Genomic DNA, 18,064 nt, shown 5'->3' on the forward strand with positions numbered 1-18,064 from the left:
TACCCAGACTGAACATACACATGCAACATGATCACATGTGAAATTCCACACTGACAGTAACTGGAGTTAAGGACTGAACTGCAGCGTGTGCATGTGTTCCTGCGATCTGGTCTACCTACCCCTTAACCCGCTGATCACACACTCAAACATCCCACCCAGAGAGTGACACAGCAGAGGTCGTGCACTGATTCTCTCAGCAGCTCTCTCTCTCACACACACACATTTCTTCTTACGCTCAGTCATGTTTTTCCATCATACTTTAGCTGGCTATCACTTTCTCAATCTCCTTATTTATGTGAATAGATTCAGCTACTTTAAATAGACATTTTTGCACGCATGGTTGCTGGTGTGCGTGTGCGCACACTTCTATGTCATATGTGTGAGGTAACACCTTACAGCAGTCTGAATGAATTTTACTGTTCAAATACTACAATCACTGGCACAGTATTGATAGTGAAAGTAAAGCTTCCAAATTTCACTTTTTAAGACCAGTGTCACATAATGAGCATTAGGACAGATGCAATTGCAATTAAGAGATTTAATGAAAAGTATAATATCCCGAAGGCAAGGCAAAAGACAGGCAACGTTCACACAATCAGGCAAATAGTACAAAACAGGCAAGGCAGAGAACCAAAGTCAAAGGAGTAAACAAAGTTTGAAGAAGAAAAAAAAAAAAAGAAGAAAAAAAAAAAACAAGCTAACAAACACTAGATAAAGGCTTAGTACACGGCAGAGGAAAAGATCAACTGAGCGAGTTACTTTGCGAAGACATTGTGTCTGAGAGTCTCTTAAGTAGTGTGGTGTAATTAAGAGTGTAATTGGGAACAGGTGTGTGTGATTAGTCTGCAAGAGACCTTGAACTCTCTGAGTGTTGTTTGGGAGTTGTAGTTGTCGGCCATGTTTGTAGTTTGCAGTTCATTCTGGGAACTGGAGTTGCTAGTTTGCCATGACGTGACAATAACCTTATGTTCTACTTTAAGCTGGCAAATTACACAGAACAGTTAAATTCTAAACTTTGTGTATACAAATTAATAAATGCATGAATAAATGAACATCATTTATGCCAAACTTTGCTTTCACATGTTCACATCACCAGATCAATAAATATGGGAATAAATAGGGACATGGTAGCTCACTGGTTAAGATGCTGGACCCCTGATTGGGAGGTTGTGTGTTCACACCTCAGCACTGGCAAGCCGCCACTGTTGGGCCCTTGAGCAAAGACCTTAATGCTCAACTGCTCAGTTGTACAAAATGAGATAATTGTTAGTCACTCTGGATAAGGGTGTCTTCCAAATGCTGTAATGTAAATATAAAAGGTACATGTCCTTAAAAATAAGACTGACTCCATTAAACCCTTATTGCAGATAGGGTTTTTTTGTCATTGTTTTTTTTTTTTCCACTTTAGCTGAATATAATATGGGTGTGGTGGCTTACTGGTTAGCACGTTTGCCTCGCACCTCTAAGACTGGAGATTCTATTTCTGCCTCCGCCCTGTGTGCGTGGAGTATGCATGTTCACCCTGTGCTTTGGGCATTTCCTCCATGTACTCTGATTTCCTCCCCTAGTCCAAAGACATGTATTGTAGGCTGATTGTCATTTCCAAATTGTCCCTAGTGTGTGAATGTGTGTGTGTGTGTGTGTGCGTGTGTGTGTGTGTGTGATTGTGCCCTGCGACGGGTTGGCACCCCGTCCAGGGTATCCTCTGCCTTGTACCCTGAGTCCCCTGGGATAGGCTCCATTGTAGGATAAGCGGTAGAGAAAATGGATGTGATGAATCTAATATGGGCTTTTACAGTCAAGTAGCATTGACATGTTGGTTCTACAGTGTCATTATGTTATAACCTATATAGTGAGCATATAGGAAGCCAATGTTCAATATCTGGACATCTAATTAGGACTGGCAAAATGTGCAAAAAAGGCTCAACATCTGAACATCTGGCTAGGAACTCTAATGTATGTGTGCAGACATGCAAAACGTTCAATATCTGGAAGTCCTGAAATCCAACCGAGGCTGTAAAAAGCAACCTGATGCTCCAGTGAGGAAGTGAAAATGAAGTCGAATGGCTTAGTGATGTTCAATAAAGCTGATTTCAAGGGAAGTCAGTTTGAAGAATTGCAGTTATTTCAATGTAAATATTGTACTTCATTTAAAATGTGAAGTTGATTAAGCTCTAGTGTAATAAGGGCATCTGAAATAGATCTGTAATCAGTGTCTACAAAAATGCCACTAAAAGTCATTATGAAGGCTATAAATATGTAGTGTGGTCATATATAGTGAATGTGCAGGAGAAAAAGACATTAGTCACTTGTCTATCAGGGTTAAAAATGGATGGGAAAGGTCACAATTTGTTCTGGCTACTGAGTGGACAGAGTCATACTGTAAAGGATACTGTTTCTAATGGACATGTCTTTCCTCAGTGGTGACTTTCACCCTGCTTACATGTAATATGTCCCCTGTGTCCACAAGCACAAACTCATAAAACATGTTAAGAAGGACAGCTCAGTTCAATCATATTTAAGGTGATCATCATGGTCCCTCTCATGCTGTTTTAGCTTAAAACACATGGGATATAACATGTAACACAGCTGAGTCAGTATTTACACTGCTTTGAAAAAGTATTTGCCCCATACTGATTTCTTCTATTTTTGTGTATATCTCATACTACAGTAAATCGTTTTAGATCTTCAAACGAAAATCCAACATAAAACAAAGGCAACCAGAGTAAACACACAATACAGTTATTATACATATATATTTTTACTGAAGCAAAAAAGTTATCCAACGCCTATCATCAATGAAAAAAAATAATTGCCCCCTGAAACTCAAAATCTGGTTGTGCCACCTTTAGCAGCAATAACTGCAACCAAATGCTTCCAATAACTGGAGATCAGTCTTTCACTTACTTCTAGGACTATGATTTACTCCTATGCTTTGGATCATTGTCTTGCTGTATAATCTAGTTCCGCTTGAGTTTCAACTTACGGACTGAAGACCAGACATTCTCCGTTAGGATTTTCTGGTATAGAGTAGAATTCATGTTTCCCTCAATTATTGCAAGTTGCTCAGGCCCTGAAGCAGCAAAGCATCCCCAGACCATCACACTTCCACCACCATGCTTGACAGCAGGTATGATATTCTTTTTGTGGAATTCTGTGTTTGGTTTATGCCAGATGTAATGGGACTCCTGTCTTCCAAACAGTTCCACTTTCAACTCATCAGTCCACAGAACATTCTCCCAAAAAGGTTAATCAAGGTGTGTTTGGGCAAAATTCAGATGAGTCAGGTTAGCAGTTAGAAGTGTTATTCGCCTGGCCATTTTTGCCCAGTGTCTTTCTGATAGTGGAGTCATGAACAGTGACTTTTACTGATGCGAGAGAGGCCTGTAGGTCCGTTGATGTTGTCCATGGCTCTTTTGTAATTGCTGGATGAGTTGTTGCTGTGCTCTTGGAGGAATTTTGGACGGTCGGCCACTTCTAGGACGTTTCACCACTGTGCTGTTTTTCCATTTGTAGAAAATGGCTCTCACTGTGGTTTTTTGGAGTCACAGAGCCTATGAAATAGCTTTGTAACCTTTCCCAGACCGATGAATTTCTGGAATTTCTTTCAACGTCGGCATAGTGTGCTACTGGGTACGATCTTTTTTACCATCTTCATGTTGTTGAAAAAGTTCTATTTAAGTGTTGATTTGATTGAACAGGGTTTGCAGTAATCAGGCCTAGTTGTGTCTAGTCCAGCTGAACTCCATTATGAATGCAATTTCATAGATTTGGGGAATTAGTAACTATGGGGGGCAAATACATTTTCACACAGGCCCAGTTGGTATTGGATAACGTTTTTTCGCTTCACTAAATAACATTATCATTTAAACACTGTATTTTATGTTTACTCAGGTCGCCGTTGTTTTATATTAGATTTTGTTTTGATTTCTGAAACTTTTTAGTATGAAACTTTTTCACAGCACTGTATTAGGGATGCAAACTTCCAAACTGCAATATAATTTTGAATCTTGAGGCAATGATTTTACATTTGAATGTACCATTGAATCTGCAACAGTAGGATATGATTCAATTTAGTAGCCTCCACCGTGTGATCAACTTTGTTCAGAATCTGGGGTAGGTCTACCGTTAATTTGTAAATGATGGTGATATATTGTAAGAATATTTTAAAGGGTTCATGACATTTTTAAAAATTATTTTATTATCTTCCTTGAGGTGTAATTGTAATATTAGTAAAGTTTTTTCGCACAAAAAAAACATACAAAATGTAGTAATTTATTACCATTTCCCACCCTGTCTCGGACCCTCTGACTGAAGTGATCAGTTTCTGTGTCCTTTACCTTTAAGACATCAACGTAACCACCCACTGCTATGATTGGCTAACATCTTAACATTAATTGTCAACACCCACTGCCAATGCAGAACTGTTTTCAGTGACTGAGCACCAGTGGGCGGGGCCAGTGTTGTGATGATGTAAAAGTAGGTGCCCATGTCTTGCTGTAGGGGCAGTCATATGCAAATGTTTTGCCCGTGTAACATCACAAATCCCGCCACATCCAAACGAGCCATTTTTCGAGCTTGGTTCAATAAATGCTGTTTTACGTATTAAGCTATGAAACGTGCAGGATTTTTTAATGGTACATTGACCTCATATATGTCAAAAGATCAAGGAAAATTTGATTTCTCATATCATGACCCCTTTAAGTATCAAAGTTACAGCACAGAAAAATCACCCTGCTAGCCTATTTACACATCAGCTATAAAATGTGAATTATTTTTTACTCACTAGTTGTCTTTCCTTTTTTTGGTAACAATCAAATTTATAATTGCTAATCAATTAGAATTGCTAATAATCAATGTATGATTGTACCCTTGATTAATTTCAGTTGTATCGAAGCATCGATCCAAATCACCACTTCTTACCTCCTATTGACCAGAAAGAAACATGACCTTCTATTTCATTTAACTGCAAACAGGCAATCAGAGCAATAACTCTCTCTCTCTCTCTCTCTCTCTCTCTCTCACACACACACACACACACACACACACACACACAAAGCCTGACATGACTAAGGCTGAGAGACAGATGTTCATCTGTTACAATATGGGGTGATTCCCAGAGGACAGTACACAGGAGACTCACCCTTACCTCACTTCCCTCCTTCTTTTCTCTCTAATTCAACCTTTCTTTTCCAGCCTGTGTCCCCTCTCCCTCTCTCTTTATCCATCCTTTCTTTTTCTCTCTCTCTCTCTCTCCCTCCCTCCCCATCTCTCTGTGATTCACGCAGAGCACTTATCTTTGAGTGTCAGTCATCTGCTCCCGATCTGAGCATTCACATACATACAAACATACATCTGGGATCTACTGTATGACCTCATCACTGATTCCTTGTTTTAACTCATTTTCCATCAGCAGCATTCAGTGGAATAAGGACAAGGATGTGCAAATCAGATGAAGCAAGATGATCGGGAGACAGCAGGCATAATCTTATTTTGAGTCAGATCAAATAAAGCCACCTCAGTTATTTTGGTACATGACATTTAGCCAGTTCTAATGGTAATTACTCCAGTTTCTGTGTGTGTGTGTGTGTGTGTGTATGTGTGTGTGTGTACTTGTGCATGTTTGGGCCTGCCTGTTAGCTACCACTGTCCTTTTAGGTACAAAATCTTTTGCTGTATCTGACAGATACGACTACACACTGACACACACGCATGTCTTTCTATCCTTGTAAGGACCTGCCATTGACCTCATTATTAATGTAGCTAATTAATGCTATGCCTACTGTACACCTAAATCTAACTTTAACTATTTATATTTATGGAATTTCTGGCAGACACCCTTCTTCAGAGCGACTTACATTAATTTCATTTATACAACTGATCAGTTGAGGGTTAAAAACCTTGCTCGGGTTGGCAGCGCAGGGATTTGAGCTCACAACCCTCCAATCAGTGGTTCAACATCTTAACCACTGAGCTACCACTGCGGTAACCGAAAGGAAACGTTTCAGCATTTTTTTTTTAATAAAAGCTGCAGCTATTTTAAATTGTCCTCTTGGGGACCAGCCAAATGTCCCCAAACAAGTCCAAAACTGTCAGATATTCCTGTCGTTGTGGGGACATTTGGGCCACACCAAGATATAAAAACATCATTGCATCGCTAGACAAATAGTAAAAATGTCTTAGAGATTTGTTTTGATAATATTTAATTCAATACTTTACACAGTCTTAGCCACACTAGACAGGACACCAAGTTGGTGTGACACTGTAAAATCCATAACTTTGCTACTTTGCATTGTATAGGGTTCTTAAGTTGACCCATATGGTTCTTTGAAGATTAAAGAAGTTCTTTATGATTCATTATAGGTTCTTCAAAGCAGTGTATTGGTTCTTCTAGGTGTCATCCCTTAAAAGGTTCAAATGAACCCTATAAGGTTCTTTGTGTGACTGGAAAATGTTTTCCTGGCATCATTATTAAGAACCTTACTTTGGTTCCTTAAAGTACTAACTAAAGGTGTTTTGTTTTTTTTGTTTTTTTTTTACAGAACTTATGATAACATGGTTCCTTGTGGCACTGCCGTGAAGAAGCACTAGTAAATAGATGGTTCTCTTGAGAGTAACTTGAGAGTAAAATGTTCTTTGTGTAACTCAAAAGGGTTCTCCTGTGGCATCAAGCTGAACTAAAAAAACACCTTTGTGGTTCTAACTGTAACTGTTTTGTTTGTTTGTTTATTTGTTTGTTTGTTTTTTTTAAAGTGTAGGCTATGTGACTCAACTGGTATGAACGGGACCCATCCACATCGCCTTCGCTCCTTCATATCCGTACAAATTTTGACAAGAACAAGTTGAACATTAACAATATATTCATAACATATCCATTGCATCACATGAGCACAGTTATCTTAATTACACAAACGGAAAGACAAGACTCAGAGGCTTTCTCTCACTCTCGTATTTCTCCTCCTCTTCTCCTCCTCTCCCTCCTCCCTTTTCCCTCACTCTCACCCTCATACTTTGGCTCGATCATACCTCCCCCATCTCTCTCTCTCTCTCTCACACACTCTCTCTCTCTCTCTCTCTCTCTCACTCACTCACTCGCCTCAGCGGAAGAGAAGATGACGGGATGAGAGGAGATGGATGTTGCGGTGAGATGCAGGGGGGAAAGGCGAAATTAGCGACCTGTCCTTATTTACGAGCTACTCGAGTCCGCGAGAACACGCCGCCCGAGGAGTGTGGGATGAAGAAAAATGAGTGAGCGCGGCGTTTGCTAAAGACAGGTATGTTCCTTCCTCTCTCTCTCTCTCTCTCTCTCTCTCTCTCTCTCTCCTGTTCTCCTCTCCTCTTCATCTCCATCTCCCCACTCCGCGCATTTTCCAGCCTTTTCGCGTTTGGCTCGGATTATCTCCGCGGACTGTGAGGAGCAGAAGTGGGGGATGTGTATTACATAACGGCTGACACGTCTCACAGGCGACTGAAGCCTAAATAAATAAATAAATAAATAAATAAATAAATCGGACCGGTAATCTAAGAAGTCGCCATTGACTACCTCGGAAAGCGCGCAGTACCATAGCGCGTGCACCTGAAGTGGCGTACTATTCTGACCTGCTACTTAGTGCGGTAGTGTGCGCTTTCGGACAGAGCTCATGAGCTGTAAAGGTGGAAGGACGCAACAGTCTGAACATTCAGGAGTTTAGGAATCTAAGTGCATGGGTGAAAAGACAGAGAGTGCAAGATGTTTCTTGTTAGCTGCAGGTTTTATACCTAATACGGGGTATTTCTTAGTGTCTGATTGTCTTTGTGGGCTTCCGGGGCTCCGGCGGTTAACCTGCAGTCCAGATGATGGCACTTCTTCTCAGTTATCTCAGCAGTTAGGATCTGTGTTGTGACTTAGACAGTCTGTTCAGCGAGTCCTCGTGTAAATAGCTTGTATTGTGGCCTGTGATGATCCGGATATGAGATGGATTGTGAGCTTTGCAATAAACTCGCTTTTTTTTCCACTGGTACTACTCTTCCTGCCTGATTATGAGGCACGTGTGAAAAATGTGGCCGACGGTTTTGGGTTGTGTGTGTGTGTGTGTTTCATAGTGTTCTGGATGCGAGCTCTACCGGTCTCCATGGCGACTCGGCAGTCTCTCATTGGAAAGAATGAAGGGCGCGCGGTTCGGGTTCGGGACAAAATGAGTGCAGGGGAAAGAAAGGAAACTAGAGACGAGACATATGGATAGATATAAGGAGCAAAGAGCGAGTTGACAAGTTGACGGTCGCTTGATGTGTGTGTGTGTGTATGTGTGTGTGTGTGTGAGAGAGAGAGAGAGAGAGAGAGAGAGAGAGAGCGCAAATTAAGCACTTACGCAATATCCATCTAGTGTTTTGGACAAACTCACCAGAAAGAAAGTCTTCAGCCTGAAGGTATCTGACTAGCCAGAAAAGAGTCTGGAGATACCAGCAGTGTGCGTGAAGCATTCAACATGAAGCATACTCTTCTAAGGTTTCGGGCTATAGGCTAAATAAGATCCAGCCTACAACAGTCACCAAAGGTAAATAAATGTGTTACAGTTATTACAACTGTGACAAAGAGAAGGGCAGAGAAAGCGTGATGTCTGCATTACAGTGAGCTCCAAAATCACTCTGTCTTAAATCTGAGCGGGTCGTGTCTCAATTCATCTCAGACGTGACTGTCTTAGATCATCCTCCTCCTCAGTTTCTCTATTGTGTGACTCCTGCAGTTGCAGCCTGAGGTATGCTTCCTAAAAATGTAGAACTGTATCATCTATAAACACGAGAGTTAGAGCCTTATCTAACTTCTCCATGCGTCCCACAACTTTACTCATCAAAGAATCACAAGGTCAATATTGTGAATCTGTAGTTCATTTTAAATAAAATAAAAATATAATCTTGGTCAATTATATAATAATAAGCATAATTGCTGTGGATAGGCTAGCTTATATTACTAAAATACTAGAAATGTTAGCAGCAGTTAAAACCTAAACCGTGCCTCATCATTTATAACAGTGTATGCCGTGTAAATATTTTCAGCACCATGGAGAGCACGTGGTGCATTTTGTTCCCACAATTACTGTGTGTACTTAAACATTGCTGGAAAGTGAAAGTGTCTGCTTATCTATTCAAAACCAATGTCCTCTTGGCCTTTTCGTTACAGAAAAAGCTCAATGACTAAATGAAACGCCCCTGTCTCAGTCACCATTTTGATACTGGTTGTTTGTTTGCCTTTTCACACGAACCTCCAGTTGATACTGAAGAACTCATGTCATTTAATCAAGTTCCTCCATGCGCCCCGGCTATTCCCTAGGTATCAGACATTAGGCAGGCTGCTCTATTACTGGACTTCCGTGCCCAATTCTAAAGGGATTTGCACACAGGCCCAGATTTCAGTAAAGGCTTCTCATGGGCATAACCTACTCATAATTAAATGAAGAGAAATGTGAACTGCTGTGCTAATGTCTCCCCCATGTGCTTGTGAGACAAGCTATAATGGGAGTTAAAATGAAAAGTCACATATTATAGCATGCATGCACAGTTGACAGGATTTATTTTATTATATAGCCATTATTTCTAAGTCATGAAGGGAGACAATGCAGCATGATGTTTCCCCCCTGTGCTCAGGCTTTTAAACTGCACAAGAGATCCATCACTGGTGAATTAACAGTGTTTATCTAGGTACAGAGCATTAAAGAATTTGAAACAAAAAAAGTTTAGAGGAAAAATATCTTAAATTAGCAAATCGTTTTGGTCAGTCTGCAATATTATGTAACATTGCAATATTTAGTCTGTGAAATTAAATTAGTACGTAAATCTTATTTTATTTTGCAGGAACATAGGAAACAAAACAGTTTTTCTTCCGATTTGGTATTTTGCCAACTTCCAACCACTAGCTAGATCTCTCCTATCACATGGCAGCTACCAACAGTGAAGGGTGAACGCACCTTAACACCTTAAAGTCATTGAAAGCACTACTTGCCTAGTGTCAGTCTGACTGACTGGGGAGAGAGTAATGCCATGTTATTCCCACCTATGGATCACAATCATGGATTACTGTGGCACTGATTCAAACTCATGATCTAGCCCATCACAAGCATCTTCCTATTTACATAATGACGGCAGTTAATGCTCTCCTCCAAGTGCATTCAGCTGTCCTATGATGGTACATGAGCAGCAGCTAGAAAGGATTAAAAAGTTGGCTTTACATTTTGGAGGAAGCTGTTGTTAAGCTACTGTCACTGTTTTGTGAATAGATGAGACTTACAGTAGGTATTTGTTGTAGGAATGAACAGTGACTACTTTGAGTAGAAAAAAATGTGTAAAAATGTTTTTTCAAAAATGGCATCAAAAATTTAAGACCATCGTCAATACAGGTAATATAAATCACGCCTCATAGTTGAGTTAACTGGCATCTAAACTCAACGCTGTTATACTAACGCTGTTCGTTCTGGATCACTATAGCCATTAAGGAGAGCTTACGGCCGTAAAGCGCCACTTCACACTGCACACTGTGCATCTGCCGCTTTGCGTGCTGAGCTGGGTGTTGCCATGGAGATGATGGCTGCCTGGATTGCGTTCCCCAGTGAAGGAGAGAATTTTCCGTCCAGTGAATGAGCCGCAGGGGAAACATGTGGGACTATCTAACTTTCCAAGTTCTCTAAAGGCAACTGATGGGTGTGTACTCAACAGGGAGAGATTATTGATGTCCTATTACATATTTGCTTGCATTTCAGTCTCCATTTGGGTGAAATAGTAGCTTGTAACCAACCATTGCAAGTTACTAATTTTCCACTTGCCTAACTAGGATAAAATGCTCAGAACTCTGATCAGTCTTATAGTAATAATTAGAATTAACATTGCCACTTGCTGTAGTGTGTCAGATCAGGTCTGTGGTTTACGTTGTTCCGTAAATATAGTATCATCTTTGTTGGAGTTGACCTGTAACAAGAGCTAGTAACAACAAGATGCCTGTGCTGACAGTGAAAACAACTACTATTTGTTAGCATGGTGTTGTCGCAGTAGCACACGCTGCTCAAACATACACTGGCCAAACATAGATTCCTGCACCAACCCTTAATGCTGTTGAGCCCTCGACCAGAATACCACAGAGACTCTAAGAATGGTTGCATAATCAATATTTAACACAGCAACCACACAGTGACCTACTGAGTGAGAGAGACAGAGATGTTCGTCCGCTTCACATTGTGATACTACACCACTACACGTCCACTACGCATTGCTGTACTACACCACTAAACGTCCACTACGCATTGCTATTCTACACCACTACATGCCCACTAACCATTACTATACTACACCACTGCACGTCCACTACGCATTACTGTACTACACCACTGCACATCCACTACGCATTACTATAATGCACCACTACACGTACACTACGCATTACTATACTACACCACTACACGTACACTACGCATTACTATGCTACACCACTACACGTCCACTACACATTACTATACTACACAACTACACGTCCAGTGCACATTACTATACTACACCACTACACGTCCACTACGCATTACTATAATACACCACTACACGTACACTACACATTACTATACTAAACCACTGCACGTTCACTACGCATTACTATACTACACCACTACACGTACACTACGCATTACTATGCTACACCACTGCACGTCCACTACGCATTACTGTACTACACCACTGCACGTCCACTACGCATTACTGTACTACACCACTGCACATCCACTACGCATTACTATAATGCACCACTACACGTACACTACGCATTACTATACTACACCACTACACGTACACTACGCATTACTATGCTACACCACTACACGTCCACTACACATTGCTATACTACACCACTACACGTCCACTACGCATTACAATAATACACCACTACACGTCCACTACGCATTACTATACTACACAACTACACGTCCAGTGCACATTACTATACTACACCACTACACGTCCACTACGCATTACTATAATACACCACTACACGTACACTACACATTACTATACTAAACCACTGCACGTTCACTACGCATTACTATACTACACCACTACACGTACACTACGCATTACTATGCTACACCACTGCACGTCCACTACGCATTACTGTACTACACCACTGCACGTCCACTACGCATTACTATAATGCACCACTACATGTACACTACGCATTACTATGCTACACCACTACACGTACACTACGCATTACTATGCTACACCACTACACGTACACTACGCATTACTATGCTACACCACTACACGTACACTACGCATTACTATGCTACACCACTACACGTACACTACACATTGCTATACTACACCACTGCACGTCCACTACACATTGCTATACTACAACCCCTACCAAAAATTACGGAATCACCACACTTAGAGGATGCTCACCTGGCTATTTTACTTCGCAGCAAATAAACAAATCACAGATATGGCACAAAAAATGATTGAAAAAAATGTTGAGGAAAAATGATAGAATCATCAACAAAAGAAATCACAATTAGTACTTTGTTGCTCCGCCTCAGGCTTTTATGTTGGCCTGAATTCTTTGAGGCATTTACATCACTAATGAAAAACAATATTCTCCATCAAGCTGGTTCCAACTTTCTCAAATAGCGGTTGACAAATCAGCTTTGCAGTATGGAGCCTTATCATGGACCAATTTATTTTTTAAATCCACCAAAATTTTCAATCAGATTGAGATCTTTGTTGGCCATGTTATTGAGTTGATATGCCTTTCCTGAATACAGGCTTTAACACTCTTTGCTCTGTGGCAAGATGCATTATGATCCTGAAAAATGACTTCATCATCACCAAACATATTTTCTATTGATGGAATGAGAAAAGTGTCCAAAATGTCAATGTACACCCATGCATTGACTGTTGAGGTCTCCCCTGGTCCTTTACCTCACAAACAACTTCATTGTTTTCTTCAGACAGTCATCTTCATATGTTTCTTTAGAACGGCACCATACAAAAGTTCCAGCATCATCTCCTTGGCCAATGCAGATTCGTGATTCATCACTGAATATCACTTTCATCCAATCATCCACACTCCAGTATTGCTTCTCTTTAGCCCACTGTAACCTCGTTTTCCTCTGTTTAGGTGTTAGTGCTGGTTTTCGTTTGGCTTCTCTGTATGTAAGTTCCATTTCATTCAGCCGATTTCTTACAGTTCTGTCACAAACATTGACTCATGTTTCCACCCATTTGTTTTTCATTTGTTTTGTTGTCCATTTTCTTTTTTCAAGGCATATTGCTTTGAGTTTTGTACCCTGACATTTGCCGTTTTCCTTGGTATACCCGTATGTTTTCCTTTTATAACCTTCCCATTTAGTTTATACTTACACAGAGTTTTCAACACAGCTGACTGGGAACAAACAACATCTTTTGCCACACTGTGTTGGATTTCCTTCTTGAAGGAGTTTTATAATCCTTTCCATTGTTTCAATTGACAACTCTCTTGTTAGGGCCATGTTTCAAAAAGTCCTAGGTTAAGATCTTTAAGCACTCTCTTTTAACTGCAGACTAATTTGCATTTTTAGACTTGTGCTGGTATTTGTTTTAGAAACATAAATTACGAGATGATTCCATAATTTTTTCCTTCAACATTGAGTGATTCCTTATTTTTTTCCTCTACTTGATCTGGGAAAAAATATGCCAGTAATTAAAATAATTGAATTAGTTTGAACTGTGTCTCACAAAGCTAGAATATTCAGCTATTAAGCAAAATTGTTTTGTGTCATATCTGTGATTTGTTTATTTGCTATAAAATAAAAAATCTGGGTGAACATCCTCTAAGTGTGGTGATTCCATAATTTTTCCCAGGGGTTGTATACCACTACATGTCCACTACACGAAGGTTACACTCAGGTCATAAAAAGACACATTACATTATAATCTACAACCTGTCAAACGATGACTCCACAATTTCTTCACATGCTCTCCACATTTTTGTTTTGTTTTGCTGACCACAGTAATGACCCACTGCATTTTAGTGTGTTGTTACTCGCATGAAGGAAGTGAACCGTGACAGATCTACCCATGTAATGAATGCATTGTCGTCATGCCTCTCCACACACTCCTGACCTCTGTGATGTGCAAGTTGTTTCGTGATGAAAGCCTGTTTGGCATTGTTTTCAGCTCCATGTGGCCATTTGATCGACATTTCCAATCTGTTTCTGCTGAGTCAAGCAAATCTGGATGAGTGAGTAGCAGTGCCTGAATTATACCTTTTTTCAGAACTGCTTTTTAGGCCTTGATGGATGAAGACCAGCAAAGGTGTTTTAAAGCAGTGATGACTCATGTCTAGGTGATAGTTCTAATTAAATGGCTGATATTTCTTGTCTGAGAGTCTCTCAGTTTGTGATTAGTGCACACTGCGCAGAGAGGCTCTCCTCTGCACTCACACAGCTGGGGAGGGAAATGAATTATCACTAAAACAGGTGAAAACACACACATTTACACACACAGTTCCTGTTAAATAGTACCTGTTGCAGATAGGAGCAGGTGTTTTCAGGTCTGTGTCTGTATGTACAAGTGTGTTAGTGTGCTGGTCTATAACATGACATTCATTCAGTGGGGCTCTAAAGTTCCAAGAGTGTAGAAGAGCTCTTTCTCCTTACATTTCCTCACTTCACTGCTTCTGTAACAATAAGTAGCAATGCAAACAGAGATGTGGCTCCAGACTGCGCCTAAAATGGTTGCATTTGTGACCAAAAACATTCATTTGCGAATGATAGTTTTGATGAGATCGCCACTGGCGATAGTATAAATGTACACGTTATGATTGAAAAATTTGCATGTAATGTCTTTTTAATTGCGTGTTCTGTGAGGAGTAGCCTATCACATAATTTGTTGTCTTGACATAATAAAATGAGACGCTGCACATGAAAGTTTCAGTGGGGGAAAAAAGCTCTGAGTTCAAATTCATCCAGAGCGCCAAAATGCAGCTTTCAGCTTTCAGTGTCAGAAAGACATGTCAAAATGAAAAATATCAGATGTTTTCAAACAATCCTCATCTCTGTCGAGCACCAATGCTGATGGCACACCTGCTAATAAAAAAGAGGCTCCAGTTGTGACAGCATGAGAGAGCGAGAAAACGACAGACACAGAGGATCATCTTTCTGTGTCAATCAATGAATGCCCGAGTAAAAGTGCAGGAAGGCATTTTAAGACTTCTTGGATTCAAGATTTGTATGGCTCAGGTGTGATCATCACACACAAAATGTTTTGTGACTTTTGTTCCAAAGCGGGATTTCATTACCGGAACGAACCATTTCAAAAACGATAGTCAAGAGCATGAAAAAGAGAACCATTAGCACAAGCAGTGTCTCGTGCATGTGAACTACATGACGAGACCGAATAGAAGGAGCTAAAAATAAACTTCAACACCACCTATATGATTTTATGTGAAGAGCTGCCTTTCACCAAATTTACCTCTCGGATATTTCTAATGAAGAACCATTGACTGGATGTGTGCAAGACATATGACAACGACAGCATGTTATAGTTACATTTAAATAGCACATTTCTAGACAGTCAAAGTGCTTTACATAGTATGTGGAGGGGGGGGGTCTCCTCAACCACCACCAGTGTGTAACATCCATCTGGATGATGCGACGACAGCCATAGTGCGCCATAACGCTCACCACACACCAGCTATTAGTGGAGCGGAGAGAGTGATGTAGCCAATTCAGAGATTGGGATTATTAGGGGGCCATAATAGAGAAGGGCCAATGGGGGAATTTCGCAAAGACACCAGGGTTATATCCCTACTCTTTTAGGATAAGTGTTCTGGGATTTTTAATGACCACAGAGAGTCAGGACAACTCAGACTGTGCTGTTTTTACAGTATAGTGTCCCCATTACTATATTGGGGAATTAATACCCACACAGACCACAGGGTGAGCACCACCTGCTGGCCTCACTAACACCACTTACTACTGCAACCTTAGTTTTCCCCTGGAGGTCCCCTGACCAGGCTCAACCCTGCTTATCTTCAGTGGGAAACCAGGAAATAAATGCAGGGAGATATGGATCTATGCTTTGAACGGAATGCATCTAGTTGAGATATTGCTTGTCCTACTAATTTTGGCTGCTCAGTGTGAACGTGGCTTTTCAGCCTGTCACTTCAACAGTTTGATCCTGAACCATGTGTCAAATGCTGGCTTTCTGCAAAACAGAAAAGACGTTCAGTTCCCACTTTAAGTGAAAATGCTGACTCAGTAAAAGGGGGCCAGACTACACACATGACTGGATGACTGAAAGTAAGTGTTTTAAAAAAAATTTAAATGGAAGTTCATTCTTATGTGTCACTTTAAAAAAATCATTTGGCACCTGCTGTTTTTTTTTTTTCTTACAGGAGCCAATGGTTCCTTAATAGATTTTTCTTTGTCTGGAGCCCTGCTTTTGACATAACACAATATAGACAGCTGCATGATTATAGTTCTGGTTCTCTCTTGCCACTTGTGACTCACATGAGCAACAAATTTATTTATTTTATTAAAACAAATCCAAACATTAAACATGGTTTAAGCTCCAAAATAAGCTCTAAATAAAAGTATTTTAGATCATATTGCTTTTCTCTTGACTTTAGTAACATGTGTGACATTGAAGTAATCCAAAAATAATCAGATTTCATTACTTTCATATTGTGATACTTGGATTACGTCACCCATTACATTTTTTATTTACATTTTTTAATTTGTAATTGCAACAGAATACATTTTTAAAGTAACCCTCCCAACCCTGATCTCCTCTTCTCTAATGTAAAGATCAATGCGTCTCTTACACAAAGAAAATAAACAACTGCATATTGGTATATACAGTATCTCACAAAAGTGAGTACACCCCTCACATTTTTGTAAATATTTGATTATATCTTTTCATGTGACAAGACTGAAGAAATGACACTTTGCTACAATGTAAAGTAGTGAGTGTACAGCTTGTACAACAGTGTAAATTTGCTGTCCCCTCAAAATAACTCAACACACATCTATTAATGTCTAAACCGCTGGCAACAAAAGTGAGTACACCCCTAAGTGAAAATGTCCAAATTGGGCCCAATTAGCCATTTTCCCTCCCCGGTGTCATGTGACTTGTTAGTGTTACAAGGTCTCAGGTGTGAATGGGGAGCAGGTGTGTTAAATTTGGTGTCATCGCTCTCACACGCCCTCATACTGGTCACTGGAAGTTCAACATGGCACCTCATGGCAAAGAACTCTCTGAGGATCTGAAAAAAAGAATTGTTGCTCTACATAAAGATGACCTAGGCTATAAGAAGATTGCCAAGACCCTGACACTGAGCTGCAGCACGGTGGTCAAGACCATACAGCGGTTTAACAGGACAGGTTCCACTCAGAACAGGCCTTGCCATGGTCGACCAAAGAAGATGAGTGCACGTGCTCAGCGTCATATCCAGAGGTTGTCTTTGGGAAATAGACGTATGAGTGCTGCCAGCATTGCCGCAGAGGTTGAAGGGGCGGAGGGTCAGCCTGTCAGTGCTCAGACCATATGCCGCACACTGCATCAAGTTGGTCTGCATGGATGTCGTCCCAGAAGGAAGCCTCTTCTAAAGATGATGCACAAGAAAGCCTGCAAACAGTTTGCTGAAGACAAGCAGACTAAGGACACGGATTACTGGAACCATGTCCTGTGGTCTGATGAGACCAAGATAAACTTATTTGGTTCAGATGGTGTCAAGCGTGTGTGGCGGCAACCAGGTGAGGAGTACAAAGACAAGTGTGTCTTGCCTACAGTCAAGCATGGTGGTGGGAGTGTCATGGTCTGGGGCTGCATGAGTGCTGCCTGCACTGGGGAGCTACAGTTCATTGAGGGAACCATGAATGCCAACATGTACTGTGACATACTGAAGCAGAGCATGATCCCCTCCCTTCAGAGACTGGGCCGCAGGGCAGTATTCCAGCATGATAACAACCCCAAACACACCTCAAAGACAACCACAGCCTTGCTAAAGAAGCTGAGGATGAAGGTGATGGACTAAACCCTATTGAGCATCTGTGGGGCATCCTCAAACAGA

The 18,064-nt window shown here is 40.7% G+C and overlaps 1 protein-coding gene across 1 annotated transcript in view; it reads left to right on the forward strand.

Moving 5' to 3' along the window:
• The first annotated feature begins 7,071 nt into the window (after positions 1 to 7,071).
• kcnj6 (potassium inwardly rectifying channel subfamily J member 6) overlaps positions 7,072 to 18,064 on the forward strand; it is a 90,133-nt gene continuing 79,140 nt past the window's right edge. Inside the window, exon 1 of the mRNA XM_053645925.1 lies at positions 7,072 to 7,274. The gene's annotated coding sequence lies outside the window, so the exon portion shown is untranslated. The remainder of the gene's footprint in view (positions 7,275 to 18,064) is intronic.

Source organism: Ictalurus furcatus, chromosome 16 (genome assembly GCF_023375685.1).
Source record: "Ictalurus furcatus strain D&B chromosome 16, Billie_1.0, whole genome shotgun sequence".
In the NCBI taxonomy this organism is placed as follows: domain Eukaryota; kingdom Metazoa; phylum Chordata; class Actinopteri; order Siluriformes; family Ictaluridae; genus Ictalurus; species Ictalurus furcatus.